The 23,734-nt window shown below is 45.0% G+C and overlaps 1 protein-coding gene across 1 annotated transcript in view; it reads left to right on the forward strand.

The window, feature by feature from the left end:
- Positions 1-23,734, forward strand: part of CD28 (CD28 molecule) — a 170,144-nt gene that overhangs the window by 11,833 nt on the left and 134,577 nt on the right. The window lies entirely within an intron of this gene.

Raw genomic sequence — 23,734 nt, forward strand, 5'->3', positions numbered from 1 at the left:
ACCATTTTACACGTAAGGGTGTGATGGGATCTAGTAGATTGTCAATGAGTTTGCGGTAAGTGAGAGAAGTGGCCTTCTTGTCCAGGGGGGAGGCCTCCGGAAGTGTGGTACCTGTTGGTATAACTGCCATGAGTGCATGCCTGATCTGTGTGTATTGAAATCTTTCAGAGGGCGCCAGTTCATATTGTTCCTGAAGGTGGGCAAAGGTAACCACCTCACTCTTGATCCACATATCACCCACCGTAGATATCCCGATGGAGTCCCAGTGGTGGAAACCCTTAGAGTGGGGTGAGATGGGTTATAACTCCGTCCCAACCAAGTTTCCTAAGGGCCATGTACCAAACCTGGACTGTGTGCGCCGTGGGTCCAACTAGTGAGGTAGTCTGTTTTTTAGTGTATAGTGCCCTCATTATGTCCCCCCCACCCATGTCTGTCCTCTCTAAACGCGGGATCTATTTGCGAGGCGTGTATCCAGTGATTAAGTACCTTCAACTGTGATGCCCAATAATATAATTGTATATTTGAAAGTGCTATGCTCCCATCGTACCCACCCCTGACTTATTTGTCCATGGCGATGGGTGCCGGTTTGTTCTGCCAAACTAAATTAGAGACGTCCGCCGCAATCGCCTTGAAGTAGCTCGGTGGAACAAGAAACTGGGTATTCTCCAGGACATAAAGGAACCTGGGAAGCGCCATCATCTTAAGCAGTGCCGCTTTCCCGAGCAGTGTCAACGGCAGGGACTACCAATGTAGTGCATCACGTTTGAGATGTTCCAGGGGAGGCATGAGTGTTTTTTTATAAAGTCTTCCGACAGCGGTGTGATATGAATTCCTAAATATTTAAAGCCCCCCTTTGCGATCTGTAAATTACACCCCCTCGGGAGTTGCAGTGGTGGGCCATGGAGTACATATAGAACTGACTTGGTCCAATTGATGGTGTATCCAGAAACCTGACCATATAAACCACAGATTTTCAGGAGCACAAGGATGGATTGTCTGGGAGATGCCATATATAACAGCACATCATTGGCATATACGGAGATGCGGTCATCCAAACCCCTTGCACAGTGGAGCCAGCAGATAGTCAGTTCCCACTTAATCCATGTGGCCAATGGCTCCAGAACAAGGGCTATCAGAAGCGGTGAGAGGGGGCACCCCTGACGCGTTCCACGCCCTAGCGGGAAGTCCTCCGATATTTGGTTGTTTGCCATTACATGAGCTAGGAGCTTTGTGTACAGTTGGTGTGCCCAGGCACACAACTTAGGGCCGAATTCTAAATGTTTCAGGACTGCGAAGAGAAAGGGTTACTTAACCATATCAAAAGCCATACGGGCGTCTAAGGAGAGGATAACCGTAGCTTACTGAATAAATGGTATACGCGCCATTACGCCATGTAGACGTCTCAGATTAAGGGCCGTACTCCTATTCGGCATGAAGCCGGATTCGTCTGGGTGTATTAGGGCGGTGAGATGGGGGGTCAATCTAGCTGCCAGGAGTTTGGCAAGAATTTTGGCCTCTGCATTATTTAACACTATAGGTCGATATGAGGTACATTCCTCAGCAGGCTTCCCTGGTTTATAGATCGTCATTATGGTGGCAGTACGCTGATCTCGTGGGAGTCCCCCCGCTTGCAGGCTGGCCGCATACATATTGAGAAGGTGCAGCGCGATGGTATTAGCTGTTTTTTAATAGAATTCAATGAGAATGCCGTTAGGCCCCACCGCTCTACCCGACTGTATCTCTCCCATAGCTAATTGCAGTTCATCCGTGGTGAGGTCAGCTTCGAACGTCAAGGCCGCTGCCGGCATCAGTGTGAGCATTTTAACAACTTTAAGGAAGGCTTCTGCTTCCTCGATCGTCGTTGTGGATGTCGGTGTGTACACCTGTTGGTAGTGTTTGGCTAATCTATTCACTATTTCCTGGGGGGTGGGTTACAGTTTTGTTATTATCTGTGCATAGCTGTGCGATCCACCGACTGGCACGCTCCCTCCTATCGAGCCAGGCCAGAAGCTTCCCTGCCTTATCTCCAACCTCATATATTTTTTGCTGCATCACCTGCAGCTTGGTCCTAATAGTTTCCCCTAGGTATCCCCCATACTTCTGTTGTTTAAGATGATGAGCACGGTCGATACCTCCGTTGGATTTTGGGCCCTAGCTACTCGGTGTGGGCCTGTTCTAGTTCTAGGGTCTCTATCTCCTTCTTCTTTTAAAGTTTTTTGCCCAAAATAGATGCAATGGCCTGGTCATGGATAACTGTTTTATAGGCCTCCCATAGGGTTACTGGGGAGGAAACGGAGTATACATTGTCGTGAAAATAGTGCTGCGTTGTGGTGGTGATATCTTTAAGGATTTTGGGGTTCTGTTGATATCCTGGATATATGGGGTAAATACAACATCGAGTCGCACGCCTGCATGCGTATGTCATTATTACTGGGGCATGATCCGAGATACCCCTGGTTAGGGTAGTGATGTCCATTATGTTTCTCAGACTATCTGCTGACGTTAAGATATAATCTTTTATGTGAGAAACTATTGTGAACCCCAGAAGGAAAGGTGAACTGCCAAGCCATGCGGTGAGGGAAACGCCAGGCATCCATGAGTCCGAGCGAATCAAGAAACCTCACAAATCGGGATACCCCACCACCCTGGGCTTTGGCCGATTGGCAATCTAGAGTGCCGCAGACTATGTCATTAGAATCCCCCCAATCGAGAGCTCACCCTCAGGCAGGGAGAGCAAAAAGGCACTAAGGGCTGGGAAGGCTACCAAGTGAAGTGCTGGAGGAATATACACTGACACTATGTTATAGGCTCGTCCCTCCCACTGGCATGCAATGGCTGCAAATCGACCCTGCACATCCGTCCATGTCTATTTAGAAACAAGCGGGAGTTGTTTTTGCACTAAAATTCCTACCGCCCCCATGACTCGAGGTGAACTTGGAAAGAACCACCATCTAAACATTGCCACCGTCCATGGCTTTACAGGAGGAACCCACTAAGTGTGTCTCTTGAAGCAGGGCCACCGCCGGGGCATGTCTTTTCAAGTACTGTAAAACCAGCCCCCTCTTAATCTTGTCGCCAAGCCCGTGGAAATTCAAGGTGAGCAATGATAGGGGGGTACTCAGTGTCAGGGGAGGTGATGGTGGATCAGTCCTCTGCTGAACCTGCACTATCATTTCTACCATTTCTCATACGTTTCTCACTGGAGATGTAGTGGCAATGTGTCAGAGTCGCAATGCATAAATGATGGTGTCCAACTGCTGCCCATATTAAACATGTAAACAACAAACAACATAAATCAATGGATCGTCCCATACTTCCCCCTCCTCCCTGCATGACGGATTTAGAACTGCCCGCCTCCCCGACTGCGCAGAGTGCTTAGTGCCCATCCCCAATACCGTAATAGGGGGGGAGAGTCGTCCGCAGCCCCCCCCAGCCACCCCTTACTTTGTAGTGTACCTTTGTGGCATTGTCTCGTTCATTGGTCTGTGCAATAGGAATGGAGCCTTGTTTCATTGTAAAATCATCTCACAAGTATCTTGTGGGCCCCTAACTGCCGTCAGAGACACGTCCATCACAGTGCTTCCCACTCGACGGTAGAGTTCTGAGTCCGGCCGTACAGATTGACTTGCATTTAAGGTCAGCTAGTCTATTAGTGTCAGTGTTCCTTCATAATGTTGGTGCGTTTACTCTTCTTTGCTTGCTTGTGATAGCCTTTCCATTGCTACTGTCCCTCCTGATTCCTCCGAGTCACACCGTACATGTTGTCCATTACCTCTGCCAGTCTGATCAGACCTTGAGACCCGGCGCTACCCCTCCAGACACTCCGAGCCTCCTCGGGCGCTGTAAAAACCATGCTTTCCCTTCGGCCTCGACCCTCAGTTTAGCTGGGAACAGCTTTCAGTATTTGAGTCCACGGGTCTCTGAGCGTTTTTTTTACTTTGAGGAATCCTCAGCACTGCTTTGTGACTGCCGCTGTTTAATCCGGGAAGATTGTAATAGTACTGTTATCAAGACGGAGTGGAGGGGCGGTGCGTGCAGTTCACAAAATTACATCTCGGTCTTGATAGTTGAAAATACGGGCAAGGATGGGTCTTGGAGGCGCTCCCGTTCTAGGTTGTCCCCCCGGGACTCGGTATGCCCTTTCCACTGAAAAGTAGTTGGAGAGACCTCTCGGCTGGAGGCAATTTGTGATGAGGTCCTCAACAAATAGATCAAGGGCCGGGCCCCCTGACCGTTCTGGCACACCTATGATCCTTATGTTGTTCCGCTCGAGCGGCCTTCTTGATCTTCGAGCTTGGCAGCCACCAGTTTGTTGTCTGCCTCTAGCTTACAAACTTGTTTTTTGAGAGCGGTCGTATCACCCATGAGGGTCGTCGCAGTGGTCTCCACCTCCGACACCATGGTGGACATTTTATTGAAATCAGCCCGGATCAATGAAAGTTCTGCTGAAAGTGACCTAATACGTGAATCAAGGGAAGCATGGATTTTATTTAATGTGGTCATAATGTCCTGCAACGTGACCTCTTGCTTCTCTGTGGCCGTAGAGCTTGTCGTAGGTATGGTACCCTGGTCCGGGAGCTCCGGCTGTGTCTTGGTGTAGGCAGACTTCTCGAGTTTGGCTTGATTGGGGCCCTTTGGCCTTTACTCACCATCGTGGCCGTGGTTATGTTTGTCTGCTCTGCTCCTTTGCTGGGGTGGTACTCACCGTGGCCTGCCAATGCGCTATTACAGCACACGCGGCCTTTTGGGTTTTCCACCCCAGGCACTTCGCCAAATTTGATTTAAAAACAGGGTGTTATAGTAAACATATTTGAGGAAGAGAGCTAAGGTATAATTTTAACTAATTCACAAGACAAGAAAATCTTAAATAGCAGAGAGAGGGTCAGTCTAAAAATCTGCCCATAGAGCCACATCGAAGGATGTGAATTATCTTAAAAACATATTCATAAAATGTAAACATAACTGAAAGTAATGTGTTATACAAAACCCGTAATGAGCAAACACATTTTCAAGATTGGGGCTGCCTGCTGGAGTTTTAGCAGCCGATTCCTGGTAGCTATACCACAATCACATAAATGGAGAAAGATGGGAAATAATTAATACGTTCTTAGAATGTGGAGGGCCTGGACCATATTTTACAAGCTGAAGGAGTACTTGGGCTGCTTGAAAAGTGAGAAATTCTCCACTGTCAGAAAACATCTGACATCTGTTACAATAACAGATTTCCAAGATTTTCACAAAGACACCACAAAGGAAATCTTGTAGCAAACCATCTGGGGAACTGGAAAATCAAATCTTCACATTTTTATATGTGAGGGTCATCATGATACATCGGATAATTTAATTAGTTCACATTTTTAAGACTTGCTAATTAAAAATTGGTTTGGAGGTTTTGTAGGATATTCTATTCTTCTTCGGAGGATGCATTTAAACATACCCAGCGGAAATATCCAAATTATTATGGTATCATTTTGTCATGATATTAAGTTTGTAATATACATACAAATAGGAATACTAAAGGTATATTAATTGGAGACATAAATCAAAATTTGATGCACAATTAAAAGGAGGCTAAGGATCTAAAATTGTTTTACACTATTTGGGGAACTAACAAGATGGTTGCTGTAAAACAAAGAAACGAGATGGAAAGCCATCTAATAAGTTAAATGTATGTGCATTAATCTTAAGGTCTCTATGCAGTGGCGTGACATCTGACCCTCCATGTCACTTTATTATCCTCTGGTTGCCTTGTCCAAGGTTATTTGCCCACAGAATGAAGAACAGATTGCCTGTGGTAGCAGGGGCGGCTCTGGGCTCATGGCGGCCCTATGCAGAGTGCGCAGGTAGGGGGCCCAGGAAGAGGGGGTACGAGCACGGCGGAGCGCGGAGGCCAGTGAAGAGGGGGAGGGGGGAGTCATGGTGTTTGGAAGTGGAACAGAGCCGGAGGCTGCCAAATCCCTGCCAGGGGCCGCCACGCAAATATGTATCCATCCTCAGAGGATTATTAGATTAAGGATATATATTGGCGTGGTGGCCCCTGGGGTTTGGTGGCCCTGTGCAGGTGCACAGCTTGTACATGCCTAAGGCCACCCCTGGTGGTAGGAAAAATGGGATCCTTCAATTGAAAAAAGTTAAAAGGAAACTCAAAGTTGAAGAAAAAATAAGGGAATGGTTGACTTCTAAAGTTAAGCTGAACTTCAATACAGATGAATGGTTTGACAAACGTAATACTGTTTCAGCCTGAGAGAGAATAATTTACTCCCTTAGAGATCCTTTAATACAAGCAGATCCCACTCCTTCATTTGTGAATTCACAATATTATACAATCAATCTAAGTCCCTTGGAGGTTACGTACTCACCACATGTATAGTGAGGACATTCTATTTAAAGTGACTACACTTAGGAAATCCTACAAGAAAAGGATTTGGGAGAGAGAAAAACAAATACATCGAAGCACAATTGATGCACATTGCTGAAATTTGTAAAATAAAAAATAATAATTGGGGAGATTATCAAAGCTTTGCATGACACTAGGGTTCATTTTGTCTGAAGTAGTAGGGAGCCAGCTAAGTGATGTTAAGTTAGTGAGCTATGCACTAGCTCAAGTGGTGATGCTACATATAAACGCTTTTACATAGAACTAGATAAACAGCCTAAGAACACTGTAATGCCAAACACAGTGATTGTTATGCTTACAATTACTAATGTGTCATTAAAATATTGGAAATCAAGAGGTGCACAGAAATGTAAATCAGAAACCACAATAATGAGAGTTATGCGCCATCCCACTGTTTCAATCCTTTATGGACTTCAGGCATATCCTGGATTCATGAAAGGGTTCAATCTTTCATCCATTTCATAGGAGGGATGATTGCTCAAATCCATCAAATATAGGGTATAGCACTATGTCTGTAGGTTGGCAGAGAATATAAGGCCCACCAAAGTTAGAGATCACCGCTGGCCCTGCAGTGAGCTTTGTACCTTGACAGGAACCAGCTTCATGACAGTTCCTATCAATATACAAAATATGTGGTGGATGGCAGTCACAAAGTGGGAGTTTGTTACTGAAAACCAAAAAGCCAATAACCCTCCTATCCCCACACTCTGGAAGCTTTCTCCCTCAATGGGGAGACATTCATTTATTTTGTCCCTCATCGCCAGGTTTTTCCAAGTGGTGACATCCGACTTTTCACTCTAAATAGAGTGAATAGTGTGATTGTTTATTCTGACGGCCCAGCGGAGCCAAGAAAGTGTCCATTGACGGAAAGCAGGGAGTCCACCCATCCACCCATCTCTGAAAGAGACGAGCAGGCCATCAGTTTGGTGAACAGGATACTCTGTCCTGCTTGTGAGAGAGTATCCTGTCAGCCAAACTCTAAATCAGTACCCACATGACCAGAGTTTACTTTTTAATGGGCTTTCTTGGCATGCGTCCATTTGTAGCATGCTTGTATTTAGTGGGCGTGCCAGATTACTTGTGAAATGACTCTTTAGAGGAATGTTTCTATTCAAAAGAATTCCTCTGGTGCTACCACCACACAACTCCAAAATAGAATCCAAGTTGTAGTGGTAGGAATTCCTCAGTTAGATTTCCAATTATGAAGAGGGACTCAGATGCTTTGCACCATGCCAACATTTCAACTGCATCAGGTGTACTTTAATAGAACTCTGTAGCTCTAGTGTTAAAAATGAGATATATTGTATTATATCCTTGGTCTGCTTTCATTTAGTTTTTATATTTCTTCTTACCTTTCTTAGGTAACCATAGTTTTCAGTCAATGTTATCACTCAACTACACTATTCTGGGGATATCCAAGCATTCTCTTGTGGCCTTTGCCATTAGTGGTTCATGTGGTTCTCTCTATTTCTCTGTAACATTACAGCCACATTTGGTACCCCCTTTCCAAGCTCATGGTCTTCAAGAACCAGTCAGTTTCTGGAGCAGTTCTGGAAGAAAATCACTGTTAAATGCTTGTTAAGCTTGTTGTACAATAATAGTTTGTTCATTGTATCATTACAAACAATTGACCCAAGCCATGCCCTTTGGGCACTGAAGGCAGGAGCACTTTGCGTATGATATGGCCCTGTCCTAGGAACAACATTCTTTGGGAATGGGTGCAGTCCATGACCCCAAATAGCAGGAGACACAAACAGTATATATTAAAGCAGATACCTTTATTCAATCAAGGTGCACCTTAAGCAGAAGCTCATAGGCTAGGGACGGGCAGAACTCGTGGAGTTTCACTCTGCAGAATCCTGTGGAGGTACATGAAAACTCTGCCAGATTCCAAGGAGTTCAGCGGCCAGGTGGAATCAGATTCAGCACATCGTGTCAGTTTTCCTATCACCCAGCAGCTCTTCTACCCATTAATTTTACTTTGAGAGCTCAAGTCCTGACACATCCCCTTACACTGCTACAGGGCAGATCATTTCTTTTTATTTGAGCACCAAACCGAACCCTAGCCAATACCCCAGTCAGCTCACTTCTTTTACAGAGCACCCAACAGCTCCCAAGCCCATGCTGCATGACCATTCATTTGTTGTGGAGTCCTCTATTGCTGATTAGCGAGCAAAGCTTCACCCCACCCAGTCACATCACTCCCCTTCCCAAACTCTGAAGCCAGTCTCTCACCTCCTGCACAGCATTGCCCAGATTAAAAAAATCAGCAAATATCTTGGATAATGGAGCTGATTTGCCTAATTTTGCCCATGGAAACCATCCATCATCCGCAGCTCTTCCTGTCAGTACTAATCTTAGCCCCTCTCAAACCCCCCCCACACACACACTGCCCCCCTCCTCTGAAGTGTCACATAGACTCATTGTCTCGCTGCTGGATGCTCACCGGCAGTGTGATGGAGTTATGTGTGAGGCAGTACCCCCCCATGAAGCATGGCCTATCGGGACTGCAGGGCTGGGCCATAGTTAGTGACTAGAAGAGTCCTATAAGCTGGTAGAACCAGGCACAGTCAAGTGTCTCTGTCTCTGTCTCTGCAAGGCCAGTCGATCTAACACTGGGACACAGGCTGGTGCCGCTGTAGGGCAGTCAATATAGTGCAGCAACCCAACCAATGCCTTTGAAAGGCCACCACTGATAAAGGCAGTAGGTTTTGCCTTTGCACAGTGCCTGCATCTCTCCCTACTAGCTCCAGGGTTGAGATTGTCAGTGTATGATAGTGAATGTGATTGCAGAGCACACACTACTTGTTACAATGGTGCATAGAAGTGGCCTTCAATGTACTAAATTCCAGGAACCTATCTCATAAGCTGAAGAGGTGCTGGATGGCCGAAGGGCTCCTGGCTCCCTTGCACTAGTCCACTCCCAGCTGGTGCCCCTGTCCGACACTGCTGCAACTCAGGAGGAAGGAAATGGTGGTGTTTCTGCTTCAAGGACCCAATCAGCTCCCCCCTCTTCTGACAGCCAGTTCCTCAGGGGAGAGATCATGTAGGAGGGAAGGCTGAGGTGGGTGACGAGATCCTACAGCTCAGCTCTTACATGTAATATTAATCACCAAGTGGAACACGTGCTAGAGGTGAGTGCAGAGGTGAGAAAGTCACTGAGAGCAGAGTTCCAGTGCAGGATCAGCACTACTAGAGACATGTGTAAACCATATGACGAGCGACTGGGCGGCATCTGACAACAAAATGGAGCACAAAACAGAGAATGTATGTACTAGAATGCAACCAAGTGTTTCCCTATAGCGCCCTGCCATGGTGCCAGATGGCGCAGACACTCGCGCTGTTAAATCTAGAGATTGGCGCTTGTAAACTCCACCATGTTTAGGTTGGCAGAGTTTTTGCCAAACTCCACACTAAAAGCGGAGCACAGAGTGGCAAAACTCAACGCACTCTGACAGCATGAGAGAGTCCTTCATAAAGGGGGTGGTGATGGACAGAGCATCTGAATTAAGCAGAACACTCCTACCCAGTCAAGAGATCAGGGCTTGATCCATCACCGTTTTTTAGCTCACTGAACCAACCCAGTTCAGAACCAGTAAAGAATTGGCTTGGTAGTTTGGTCTGCCCTGTTCCCATGATGCACTGGGCCAGGGTCAGACTAATTTGCATGTAGCCAGGTTCTGAACTGGGATGGTGCAGTGAGCTAAAAAACGGTGATGGATCAAGCCCTGATCTTTTGACTGGGTAGGAGTGTTCTGCTTAAATTCAGATACTCTGTCCATCACCATCTCCTTTTGAATCGTTTTGGCCACCACAAGTGTGGAAGGGTATGCTCAGATGTGAGTCCCTTGCTCACTGCACCATCAGGATTCAAGCAAGCCGGGCCGAAGACGGCTGTAATGCCAGAAACCGGTCCCCGGAAGCTTGTTTCCTTTCCAGTAAAGAATTGGCTTGGTAGTTTGGTCTGCCCTGTTCCCATGATGCACTGGGCCAGGGTCAGACTAATTTGCATGTAGCCAGGTTCTGAACTGGGATGGTGCAGTGAGCTAAAAAATGGTGATGGATCAAGCCCTGATCTTTTGACTGGGTAGGAGTGTTCTGCTTAAATTCAGATACTCTGTCCATCACCACCCCCTTTTGAATAGTTTTGGCCACCACAAGTGTGGAAGGGTATGCTCAGATGTGAGTCCCTTGCTCACTGCACCATCAGGATTCAAGCAAGCCGGGCCGAAGACGGCTGTAATGCCAGAAACCGGTCCCCGGAAGCTTGTTTCCTTTCCAGTAAAGAATTGGCTTGGTAGTTTGGTCTGCCCTGTTCCCATGATGCACTGGGCCAGGGTCAGACTAATTTGCATGTAGCCAGGTTCTGAACTGGGATGGTGCAGTGAGCTAAAAAACGGTGATGGATCAAGCCCTGATCTTTTGACTGGGTAGGAGTGTTCTGCTTAAATTCAGATACTCTGTCCATCACCACCCCCCTTTGAATCAGCATGAGAGAGTCCAGCATGAGTCACAAGGTCAGTATGCATGCACTCTGCATCCTAGCTTAGCAGTGAGCATCTGTTTCACCCAGTGCTCATGCACTTCTGCCTTGCTCTCCCAAACTGATGCCTGTGTGTCCCATCTGAGTGCCAGACAAGATCTGTGATGCACTCAGGATGCGATGCCCAGTCCTACTGAAAGTCAATACACTACATTTAGGGCACTAATTGAAGTACATCAGTACAAAATGAAGATGTTCCTTGAGAACGTTTATAGGTGTGAGATGTGATGGTTCTCAACTAAGTTAAAATTCTTATTAAATTATGCATCAACAAACCCTTCATAGCCCTTGACCAACCTTTGTTAAACAAATGTTATTGTACAATCCAAGTGTAGAAACACTGAAATTCAGGAGTTACTGCTGGCTTTGTGACTATAAATCTTCCACCTCAAACCCCTAGTCATGACCTCACACATTACAGCTAACATGACATATTACATCATGCTGGCATCACAGGCCTTGCTTTGTTTGGTCTATGACCTTTCTGCGAGTGCCCTATTCATCTGTCTGAAATGAGCACAAAGTGTTTCTGGCGGTCATACTTGTTGCTCTTGAATCACAAAAATTTGTTTTGACTTACCATTGTAGTTCTCTTGGCTTACTACTGACATTCAAGAATAAGCCAGTCATAAGCCAGGAGTAGTCCTGGAGTTCAGGAGTATGGTAGGAGTACTACAGGAATAAGTCCCACCCACTGACAACAAATGATCTTTGAATTAGGCCCTTTGAAAGCAATATACAGGATTTGCTGTATGTCAAATCATGTTTGTCTATTCCTGTGTGTATTTGGAGCAAGGCATGACCTAGACCATGCAATGTGCATGCTGTGCACTGGTATACCAAAGATTCTCTATGCAGTGGGCATGCTTTCATATACTGTATGCCACAGAAACTGGAATGTGACATAGCAAAAAAGGCAATTCCTGTGAATGCTACATACCTATGTTACCTATACTCCATGGGGTATATTCTCAAGAACGTGTGATAACCATTTAAAAGTTACTTAATGCAACCCTCAACATCGCAGTACATTGCGGGAAATTTACGGCGTGTAAACCAAGTATTCACAACAGGGTGATACCATACGATAGTCAACTGGCCACGATGAAATCTACGCCACACTGCCAAAATACGAAACACGAACGCAATAAATACTGCGATGAGGACAATCGCGATACAAAATTCCCCAAAAAACCAGCCACAGGCCTGCAAATCCCATGCGTCTAGCGGGAAAATGCAATATAAAAGCAGAGTAAACAAACGGTGAGTTGAAAACCTGCGAGCACAACCCCACAGCTGTGACGCAAAACAAATTACCATTGACCAAATGAGATAGGCATGTCCCACAAACAGCCACAATGCACATAGGCATGCATTCAGTATGTAACCTGCGCCAATGCGGAAACAAACATGGTACACACTGTGAAACCGCATCTAGCGTCACATTGCAGAGGGACAAACAACAACCCCTGCACACCGACGTGCCTTTTACATAGCCAAACAAGAATGATAGCATGGACAAATGCAGGGACCTTGATCCCCCCTTACGCACATGTTGCCCATGTCATTGGCCTTGAGTCACAGGGTGCACCCCTGCACCATGGTGGGACATATCAGAGCACAATAGAATCCCTGTTGTCACCTGTAGGCCACAAATGACAGCCACAATGGGATGATATGGGACACAAGAAATGCCTAAGAGTGGAATACCCTTACAACTGTGACACTCAGAACTGGCAGTTCGATACGTGACACCATAAACAGCCCCATTGCACAGAGGTGACACACCCACAATCCATCAACAAATCCCTCAATTGACAGCACAACATATCACACCCACACTCGTCTGAGTGAAGTGCCTGTACAGATGAGAGACATGCACGCAGGGAATGTGATTCAGAATGTTTTTCTTAGCTATTCAGTGCCTGGGCAGTCAACGTACTGTGCCATTACAGCGAAGGAACCACGCAATGTGACGTCAGCTATGGAAGAATCTGTCAATGATGTAGTCCCTACGGGCTATTCCTGCTGCGGCTGCAGTGGGGTGTGGTCCACCTGCATCATCTTCATCATTATCGTTAGGTGCATCTGGCACCAGTGTCTGTGGGGTTTTGCTGCATACACATATGTTGTGCAAAAATCATCTTTCACACAAGCTCTGGGCTGTACAGGAGCTTACCATTTGTGACGTCCAGGCACCTGAAACGTGAATTCAACACGGCAAATGTGCATTCCACGATGCCCCTGGTGCGTTTGTGGGCCAAATTGTACTGCCTCTGGGCCTGTGTGTTAGGAGCTCGGAGAGGTGTCTCCAGCCAAGCGCAGAGTGCATATCCTTGGTCACCTGTGACAGTGCAGAGACATGAGTCATGACTACATACTGCATGATGTGTTGGCGTGTTCACTGTTTCATGGGTGTGTGATATGTGTGACTTAGTGATTCCTGTATGACTTGTACTGCATGTTGCAAAGGAGCTGCATCACTGTGTACTATGAAGCCTCACTGCTGCATCTCCCCCGAGCACATTCACTAGTGTGCGCAGCACAAATAATTCACATGCACCCCTACGGTGTACCATTGACATGCCTCTCTGTGCATGTCTACAAGCCAGGGCATGGCACAGTGATGATGCTGCGAAGAATGTGGCCAGCCATGTGTGTGTAGGCCCATTGCAAGGAAAGTGCTGACACAGATGTAGAGTGCATGGCTGGCTGAATTCGACATGCAATTGAGGGTACATCTTTGGCTCATGCTGCGCTAATAGCGACACACCCAACAGTTGCCATGTGTTATCCCTGACCCAGAGCGGGCATGCCGTCCCCATGCACCCCTTTGGCCGACCACTCACACCGGGGTCATGCCACATAGCAACACTGTCGATTTCATGACGGGTGGCGCAGACACTACAACAGAAACACATGCATCAGCCACATCCTTGGCAATGCCCACACTGAACTAGATCCACTAGTGGAGGTGCCACACCCCTACGTAGTACTGTCGTACACTGGGCAATACCACTCCACTCACACTTATGGGGGGAACGTAACAAGATACATTTCCGGTGTCTTCCCCACTGGCTGGGGTAACTTGTTTGCGTCCACTGTCCACTACACTCCATACACCGTGGTGTGTGTTTACATGGATATGTGTGTGGTCTGCATGATGCAGTCTGGCCAGCACATCAACGACACACTTGTCATTGTGTACATTCTCATTTATGGGTCATTTGCCTCCTTGGCACATGCCTGGTTGCCACCTCTCCCCACAACCTGCTATTGTGTGGCTGAGGTGACATGCCCTTGATGGCTTGTGTACATGGCTAACCCAAGTTCCCACAGTAAGTACCCACACTAACAGGCGATCCGGTTATCGATACAGGCATCTTCAATGACTGGCTGACCGTGTTAGCCAACAAATGGCCCCAGTGGTCACATGTAATAGAGCCTCTCAGGGGAAAATCTCCGCCCCATGGTTCTCCCCTCAGCTTAAAAAGCTACAAGGCAAATGCAGGAATCTAGAGCACAAATGGAGGGTGCAATATAACAATAATGATCTCACTATTTTCAGAACAGCACTGAAAGAATAGCATAGGATGATCAAATACAAATCATCGTTTGATCAAAAAATGATTTTTAAAATTGTTCAATCTTTCACCCACCCTAAGATTTCTAACCAGGAATTTCCCCTATTACAACTACTATGTGATCAGACAGCGGAATATTTCGATAACAACATCAGTGACCTTAAAAATGATTTCACAACAGATAACCTATCTGCTGAAGAGTTGAATCATAATCCAGAAGATAGACCATTGTTGAATCATTTTAATGAGATCACTCTAGAACAGTCCAGACAGGCCATTTTAATATGTAAATCGGGCTCTCCTGGCGATCCCTGCCCCCCCAAAGTTCTACATGCGCTGATCGATACTGTGAACCCCATGATTAATCAGATTATCAATTCTTCATTTAGACAGGCAGTAGTACCAGACAGTTGGAATGTTGCATCGGTTAAACCTCTTCAAAAGAAACCTCTTGCGGATCCTACCACTCTGACCTATTTCTTTATTGCCATGCTTAAGCAAGATAACGAAGAAACTTGTAAATAAGCAACTAAATAACTTCCTGTTATTAAGCAATGTGCTACACACCAGGCAATCAGGTTTCAGGGCTGGGTTTTCAACAGAATCAGCACTCCTACACACTGCAGAGACGCTAAAATTTGCATTGGATCAGGGAAAGATGGCAGTGCTGATTCTGTTGGACCTCTCAGCCGCATTCGATACTGTCTCCCATGCCGCCTTGGGTAAACAGTTAGGAAGAGTAGGGATTTCACAGAGGGCACTTTCTTAGCTAACATCATTCTTGGGTAACAGAAGACAATCAGTAACACTCAGCAACTATACTTCAACAGAGAAGCAGCTGCACTCGGGTGTGCCTCAGGGCTCGATTTTGAGCCCTACACTTTTTAACATTTATATGGTTCCTCTGCTAGAGCTAATATCATCTTTTGACATTGAGACTGTATCTTACGCTGACGATACACAGCTCATTCTTACCCTGGACTAAGAATCCACAGCAGCCGAAGAAAATTTCCAACATTGTCTTTCGCTGTCTTCGAATGGATGAAGACCAACCACCTAAAATGTAACAGCCAAAAGACAGAGATTCCGCTGTTCGGAAAATGTAACATCTTTTCACCCAAAATGTGGTGGCCAACAGACACAGCCCCACCCCCTAATACGGTGGACACTGCAAAAAATGTAGGAGTACGTTTTGATACCTCTCTTTCTTTTCAGCAGCAGGCTCTGTCGGTTTCAGGAACTTGTTTTTCTTGATCTCCTGCCTGCCATTGCTCACAAGTCCGTGGCAGTGGCGATGATCCTATCATGATTGGATTACTGCAATAGTCTCTATGGAGGCATAAATAAGAGTACTCTAAAAAAGCTGCAGACTGTTCAAAATGCAGCTGCCCGAATGGTATTGAGTTTACCAAAGGGGTCCTCTGCCTCTGAGGCTCTTCAAATCCTCCACTGATTACCTATACACAAGAGAATTATCTTTAAAATCCTTGTGATCACCTTTAGAGCTGTAAAACAAAATGGCCCCAAGTACCTCAGGTCCAGATTGAAAGTCTATTTACCAGCTTGCACCTTGAGATCCTCTAAGGAAAATCGGCTAGTATCCCCCCATTTCCGTTTGAAGTCCAGAGGAGGAAAATCCATGGCTGTACTAGGGACAAAAGCCTGTAACTGTCTACCAACGCACTTGAGACTATCACAGACTGAAACTATCTTTGAGAAAAAATTGAAAACCTGGATTTTCACAGTTCCAGATACTCTGGCCCTTTCTCTCATCTAATTCCACAGCGACATTGGAGACCACACTCCTCTGACACCCACCCCCAGTGCCAAGATACTCCATTGGAGTGAAAGCCTGCGCTCTATAAATGCTATCATTCATTCAGTCAAGTTGTGCTCTCGTGTATAGTGGGTGTACATGTTGTTTGGCAAGTTGTATGTGAGTTTGTAACATGTTGTGAGTTTGTAACATGTGCAAGTTGTGATTTGCATGATTGTGGAGTTGAGGTGCGTGGTGTGTTCATTTGGTACTTACTAACGAGCAGTGCATTTCCGTCGGTGCCATCCTGGAAGAGCCGGTTGATGATGGCCTGTTGGAAGATGTATGAGTAATGCACACTGCCAGGGTAGTTGGCGACAACATTGGTGAATAGTCCCCAGTGGTCCACTATTGCCTGCACGTTGATGGCATGCGTGTGCTTTCTGTTGCGGTAGTTGTGTGCAGTTTCGGCAGCGGGCACAAGTAGGACATGTGTGCAGTCAATTCCCCAACACATGCGGGAATGCAGCTATGGCGGTGAAGTCTTGCTTGGTCTCCAGCTGTTCCTGCGCAGTGTGGGGGAAGTATGGGTACTCGGGTACTAAGCTGATGATGGCATCCAGGACTGGTTTGAGGAACTATGATAGGGCTGGCTTTGAGACCCCACCGAGTCTGGAGGTTGTTGGTTGGAAGGTACCAGAGGCCAACAGGTGCAGCACAGCCAGCAGCTTTGTCTGAGGTGGGATGTTGGTTATTCGCTGTGTTGGTACCGTCCTTTCAAACCTGTAGTGGGCAATGACATACTCTGGTGTCATGTCTGTGAGGCTGGTGCGTTTTTGGAAGGTCCATGGTCTGTGTCTGCGCTGCCTCTGTGGTGGTCTGGGGGAGGTCCGGTCCGGGGTGGTGGCGGGCCTGTTGGGGCTCCGAGCTGCATGATGAGTAGCTCCGTGGCATCTGTTCTTCTTCAAGTGTGGGGCTGGGCCGGGCTCCCTTTTGTGGTGCAGGCTTCTGTCCGACTTTACACCAGGTCAGAGCAGGTGTTATTTTCCTACTGCTAACGTGCCTTATCGCATGTTTTGTTGTTGTATCGCCAATGTGGCTGGTTGTTGTGAATTCTGCAGAGTGGTTTTGTCGCAGCTTTTTGTTTGGGACTGTCTACTCTGCATTTCATTAGCGAAAGTTGCCGGTGTCATTCGTGGCGATGTTTTTTGAGGATGCTGTCGCCGGAAAACTGGTGATATAGGCTGTTTGCACCAGCTTGTGAATATGGTGGTACATTTATCGCAACGTTGGCTGCTATAAAGTGGCATTAACTCGGAGACAGCTCCTTGAGAATTTGCCCCATGTGTATTAGGCATAATATTATAGTTCAGTGTGGCAGACCCTAGCACACCCACTTGAAGGTGAAGGGGAGAAAACTGGTAAAGAGGAAAATACCCTGCTTGCTAATTGCGGCTCCTCCATCAACATGGTAGGGTAAATAAATATGGATTTGGACAATTTTAACAACTGGTTGCTCTAAGCACTTGATGATTTAGTGTTGCATTACTCGTGGAAACAAAAGCACAGGAAACCTTCTGCCCCATGATTTTCACCCCACCCTGGTCAATCAATGATTAGCCTGCAAAGGATTAGAGCAGATATGGAGATGAATGTATGATAAGGCTATATTATAGAGCTGCTATTAAGAAATATCAGAATTTAATTTAGGAAACTGAAAAAAGGCATTTCCCTACTAAGATACATTTGGCTAACAATGACTAAAGAGTAATCTATTAAATAGTCAATGGCATTCTTCACCCCAAAGCTTGTTCTTTGGACATAGAACCTTGACAAGAGTTATGCAACAACCTGGCCATCCAAGTATATTTGAATTCAGGTAAGCAAATGGAAGTGCTATTTTCATAGAGTTCAACTCCATTATGTTACAACAATTGCGATTCTAATAGGTTTACTGTTTATGGAATCAGGATTTTATTAACCTCTCCCATGTGCCGCCTGTTTTGCGGCAGTGCGGCACTTCTGCAAAACGGGCGGGGCCACGTCGGACATTGGCCGACGGCAGCACCAGCGAGGTAGCGTTGCCGTCGGCCAATGGCCGACAGCAGCATGAAAGGGGTTAAAGACAAGAAGGCTAGCATTATGCATTTAACTTTTATTTCCCACTTCTGAGCAGCACAATTAAAAGCTCATGGAATCCTTAAACATCACAATCAAAAAAGAATCCTCAAGTCCATAAATAATATGTGACCACCATTTTCTTCCTCTTTACGTTTGCCTCTTTCAGCTTTTCTTCCCATCAAACACTTGAATTAATCTTATTTAATTCGCTACAACAAAACATATAATCAAATTTAGCAATCAAAAACAACTTCAAAATGCTTGTATCAAACAACTCTAAACAAACCTTAAACATATTATAATTATACCACATCCAAGGGAAGGGTGGGAGGGATAATGCTAGACTGCCTTTAATAAAATCCTGATTCTATAAACAGTAAACCTATTGGAATTGCAATTTTATGTGAAGACAGGAGGCTAGCATTATGCATGTTCAAAGCTTCTCTAAAACACATTTAGAAACATAATCAACTGATTTAAAATAAAATCTCCTGAACGTAGAAACAGAAGACCAGTCCGCTGCTTTCATAATATCCTCTAATCTTCCACCTAACATACTCACCTTACTTGTCATAGCTAGACGTGCATAATGCGCAGTGAATTTAGACACATCAACACTAGCTTCCTTCATGGAACATTTAACCCATCTGGCAATTGTTGCACTGTAAACAGCTGTGTATGCTTTTACATAAGAGATCAAAACCTGATCTACTCCAGCTCCCTTTTTCTCCAACATTCTGCTTTCATACTCCTTTAAACAACAAACCACACATAAACCAGGACATTCATCAAAAACCCGATAAAAAACAGAACTAGACATAGTTCAACATAACTCAAAAAGAACACCCTTAGGTAGATAAAACCAATGAGAAATCTCCAAAGCCTTGACATCTGAAACTCTCCTCAAAGAAATCAGGCTCAATAAGGTAGCTACTTCCAGGATAACTCCCTAGACTCTAAGAACGTATTACTTGGCCAACCCACAAACAACTTCAGAACCAAGTCAACATCCTATAAAGACTTATATTTAGATTCCGGAGGTCTCTTAATCTGAATCCCTTTCATAACTCTACAAAATAATGGACACCTTCCAATGGGCAAACCATGACTTAAAGAATGGCCCGCAGAAATTGCTAATTTATAACAGTTCACAGTCCTATACGACGTTCCCTTCTCAAACAAACCAGCCAGAAAATGTGATACTTGAACGTTAATTGTTTCCAAGGGATCCAAACCCCTTTCCATGCACCAATGGAGCCAAACCTTCCAAGACCCTCTATATCTCTTTCTCGTCCCTGGTGCCCAGGACTCAAACAATAATTCTGCAGCCTTTCCAGAAAGATCCGTGAATGCTCTTCAACACCTGATATCTTCCAAACTAGAAGGTTGAGAGAACCCAATTCCACCAAGGGGTGTTCTTCTCCTTCCACAATCCTCAAAAGACCTCTGAAAGCTCAAATCAAAAGGGGCTCTGTCACTGCTAACTCCATCACAGAAGGGAACCAAGCATGAGTCTTCCAAAATGCAGTTACCAAAACTATTTCGCATCTCTGCTTCCTCTCCTGAACCAGAACACTCTGAATCATAGAGAACGGGGGAAAGGCATAACCCTTCAACCCTCTCCAATACTGCAGGAACACATCCACTGCCATGGCCCCTGGATCCGGTTTCTAACTCACATACCTCTCCAACTGGAAGGTTAACCTTGACGGAAAGAGATCTACTTCCAGAGGAATGATTCTCTCCATCACTTGCATAAAAAACCTCCTCTCTCAGCTTCCAATCGCTGTAATCTACCCTATTCCTCGAGTTCCAATCTGCCAACACATACTTGACACCCGCTAAATACTCTGCCTTTAGACCAATTGTGTGTTCCAGACAAAACTCCCAAATTTCTTTCACTAACTCCGACAGGCCCTTTGACCGAGTACCCCCCAGTCTGTTTATGTAAGCCACAGCAGACACAATGTCAATCCTGAGCAGCACTGACCTGCCTACCAAACCTCTCTTGAAACTCTTCAAAGCAAAGAAGCCTGCTCTCTCCTCCAGACAATTTATATGACTCTCTTTCTCCCATGGGGACCACACACACACAGTTTATTTTCCCTGTCCAGACCAAGATTGCTCACATCGGCCTCTAAAACCAGTTCTCCTTACCACAAACCTTTTGACAGCTCTGACTTTTACATACACTGTAATGCTCTGTAATGTAGTGGGCCCGGAAAAATCGCCTGAATTGATGAAGAAAGTAGACCAATCACCCTTGCCAAATCTCTCAAAGATATTCTTTCCCTGTTTATAACTTTCATAATTTCTTGTTTTATCTTCTTCACCTTCTTCTCCAGAAGACTCATTTGACATGCAACTGTGTCCACCATGAAACCCAGAAACTCCACCTTCCTTTGAAGTTCCAAAAATGACTTCTCTAAATTTATTTGAAAACCTAAACTTTCCAAAGTGCTCATAACGAATAACAAATGTTCCTTTAGAATCACTAAATCTTGATTCATAATCAACATATTGTCCAGATAAATTATCATCCTGATACCTCTTTCCCTTAAGTAAACTACCACAGACCTCATACCCTTGGTGAAACACCAAGGGGCAGAGGCAAAACCAAACGGAAGGCTCTGAAACTGAAATACTTGACCCTTCCACCTGAACTGTAGGTATGTCTGACTTTCTTCTGCTATAGGAATAGTGAAATATGCATCCTTCAGATACATTTTCACCATCCAATCACCTTCTTGAAGAACATCTCTCAAAAGGTGAATACCTCCCATCTTGAAATGATGATAAGTCACAAACTGATTTAAATTCCTTAGATTTATTACCGGTCTCCACCCTTTGCCCTTCTTTTCTACAAGGGACAGAGTACTTACAAATCCTTTCTCTTTCTCCCTCACTCGCATAATTCTCTAACATCATACAGACCTCATTTTCTACTATTAATAATAACTCTTCTTGAAAAACCTGCTTGTGTGGTTATTTTATCTGAATAGGGATTGAATTGAAATCTATTAAAAAACCTCCTATTGTCTCTAGAACCCAAGCATCTTTGGTTGCCTCCCTCCATTTTTCCTTGAAATACTTCAATCTTCCTCCTACACTTTTTCGGGATAGAAAAAGTACCAGTCTTCATGCTCACCCTGGTTCTGATTTTGGCTCTGACTTTGTCCTCTTCCCCTGATGCCACAAGCCCGATATCTTCCCCTTTGTGGGAAGGAATTGTAACGTCCTTGTCCTCTTGCATAACCACTTCCCTGGTTCTGGTATTGGGCTCTGAAATTAGTTTGGCCAGTAGCTTGCCCTCTTCTACCGCCCGACCATAAAAACACTATTGCTGAGGACCCTGTGCATTGAATAAGGTGCCTTGTCCAGGCTGGTGAAAGTACACACATACTTTGTTAAAGATGTAACCATTCCTTCACCAAATAATAGTCTGCGTGCATCTTTGCTGGACTCTCTATTCGCCAAATCACCCAGCTTAGGTTTAGTCCTCATCAGGATAGCCTTACTTCTTTCAGATAGTATGCAGTGTTAGCCTCCCCTAAAAAACAGAGTGCCCTCCGGTACCAACTACGCTATAATGCAAGATCAAGATCTAAATGCTTAAGGTAAGCTACCTCAATGGCATCAAAATGTTTTGCCAAAGGCCCCAAAATGTCAAGTACCTTATCTTGACACTGTCCAAGCCCTTCCTAGGGCTCTGGGTCAATATCTGGAGTCATAGTCACTTTCTCCTCAATGACAGGCCTTGAGCATTCTGCCCCCATGAAGTTTCTCTCCTCCTTCTCCAGAGGTTTTCTTATTCTAGCCTTGATATGGTCTGCCACATGCTCAAGTGGCGACCAGTCTTTACCTTTATGGTGCCTAATGTCTTTTAGGCTAAACAAAAGCTCCCCGAAAGGATCTACCACTGAATCCTTAACTTTCTCTCTTCTATCCTCAAATTCCTCACCTAAAACATCATTATACTCAAGGTAAAAAATGTATTCATCTAATTCATTATCACTTATGTTTTATACATCACCTGATGCTCTCCATCTCTTCCCAATGTACCACTGGCTTTCCTCTGTATCGCGTCGGATACCTCTCTAGTTCGAGCAGCTTGGGACTCCACTCTGACCCTACTAGAGGGAATAGTCTACCCTAATAATTTGAATGGTGGCCCAACATGGGTCCTCAACAAAATAAATAACCCACAGCAAGGAGCTCACCTAAAGGTCAAAGAACAGTCACACGGCACACAGAAGGAATTATAGGAAAGTATCAAAAATCTTTATTTTCTTTTTTCCATATTTTTTTATGTTTTATCAAAGCAAACTTAGTGCACAGGACATAGTGTTCGAATACATTGATAAATAAAATTTAAAACATTCTAATAATATATATATTTTCTCAACATGGTCACCCCACAACACCTCACACGCACCACATCCGCTCAAAACTTTCATTCACTCATATCCCAAAATTCAACAGAAAAACAGTAACACATTCCTCAACGAAATCACCAGAGTGACACGATAAATAACAGGATCCTGGAGGATCTTTGTGGCCAATGGCCAAGTTGTTAGACACAGGATCCAGAACACACGTAAAGCCAACGCGCGTTTCGGTGCTCTGCCTAGATGAACAGGCGCACCTTCAACAGGGCTCTCACGTTGAGGTAGAGGGGGACACAACACGTGAACCAAAATAGTCCGTATTCGATCTATTATTAACAAAGAAACATAATTACATTTTTAGAGTGTGCACCAAAAAGCACCGTGTCAACAATTGCATTTCTCTTATTAGTTTTATTACATATAATAAGTGATAGATTATAAATAACATCACCTAGGGAGAACAAGGATGGTTCATAGATAATCAATAACATCTGCTAGCAAGAGCAATAATAGTTCATACAAAATTGGTCCTCAGACCTACTAACTTCAAATTTCGACCCAACTTTTAGGTGAGCTCAATTGCTGACGAGATAGGGTATTTTAATAGTCCAGTTTATAAACAAAGCATCAAATGCTAGAAGTAAAATCCTGGGGTCTCAAACATTCCTAGTATACTTAAAGTCAATCATTCACTCTGCTCCTTTTAGATTTAAAATTATCGAGATACTCCAGAAGGCATGGTTCAGAGAAAAGGCGAGAGAAGAAGAAAGGAGAGAGATTTTTAATAAACAAATCCTTTTACCTCTCGTCCTATTTTGTAACGCTTGTTAATTTCTTGGTCTTAGAGGTAGAGACATCTCTCACAGGTAATAACCGGTTACACAGACACTATCCGGTACCGCCTAGTAAACATTAGGAAAATTTCAGAGCATGTTCTAGATACAC

This window comes from Lissotriton helveticus, chromosome 3_1, assembly GCF_964261635.1.
Source record: "Lissotriton helveticus chromosome 3_1, aLisHel1.1, whole genome shotgun sequence".
NCBI classification, from domain to species: Eukaryota; Metazoa; Chordata; class Amphibia; order Caudata; family Salamandridae; genus Lissotriton; species Lissotriton helveticus.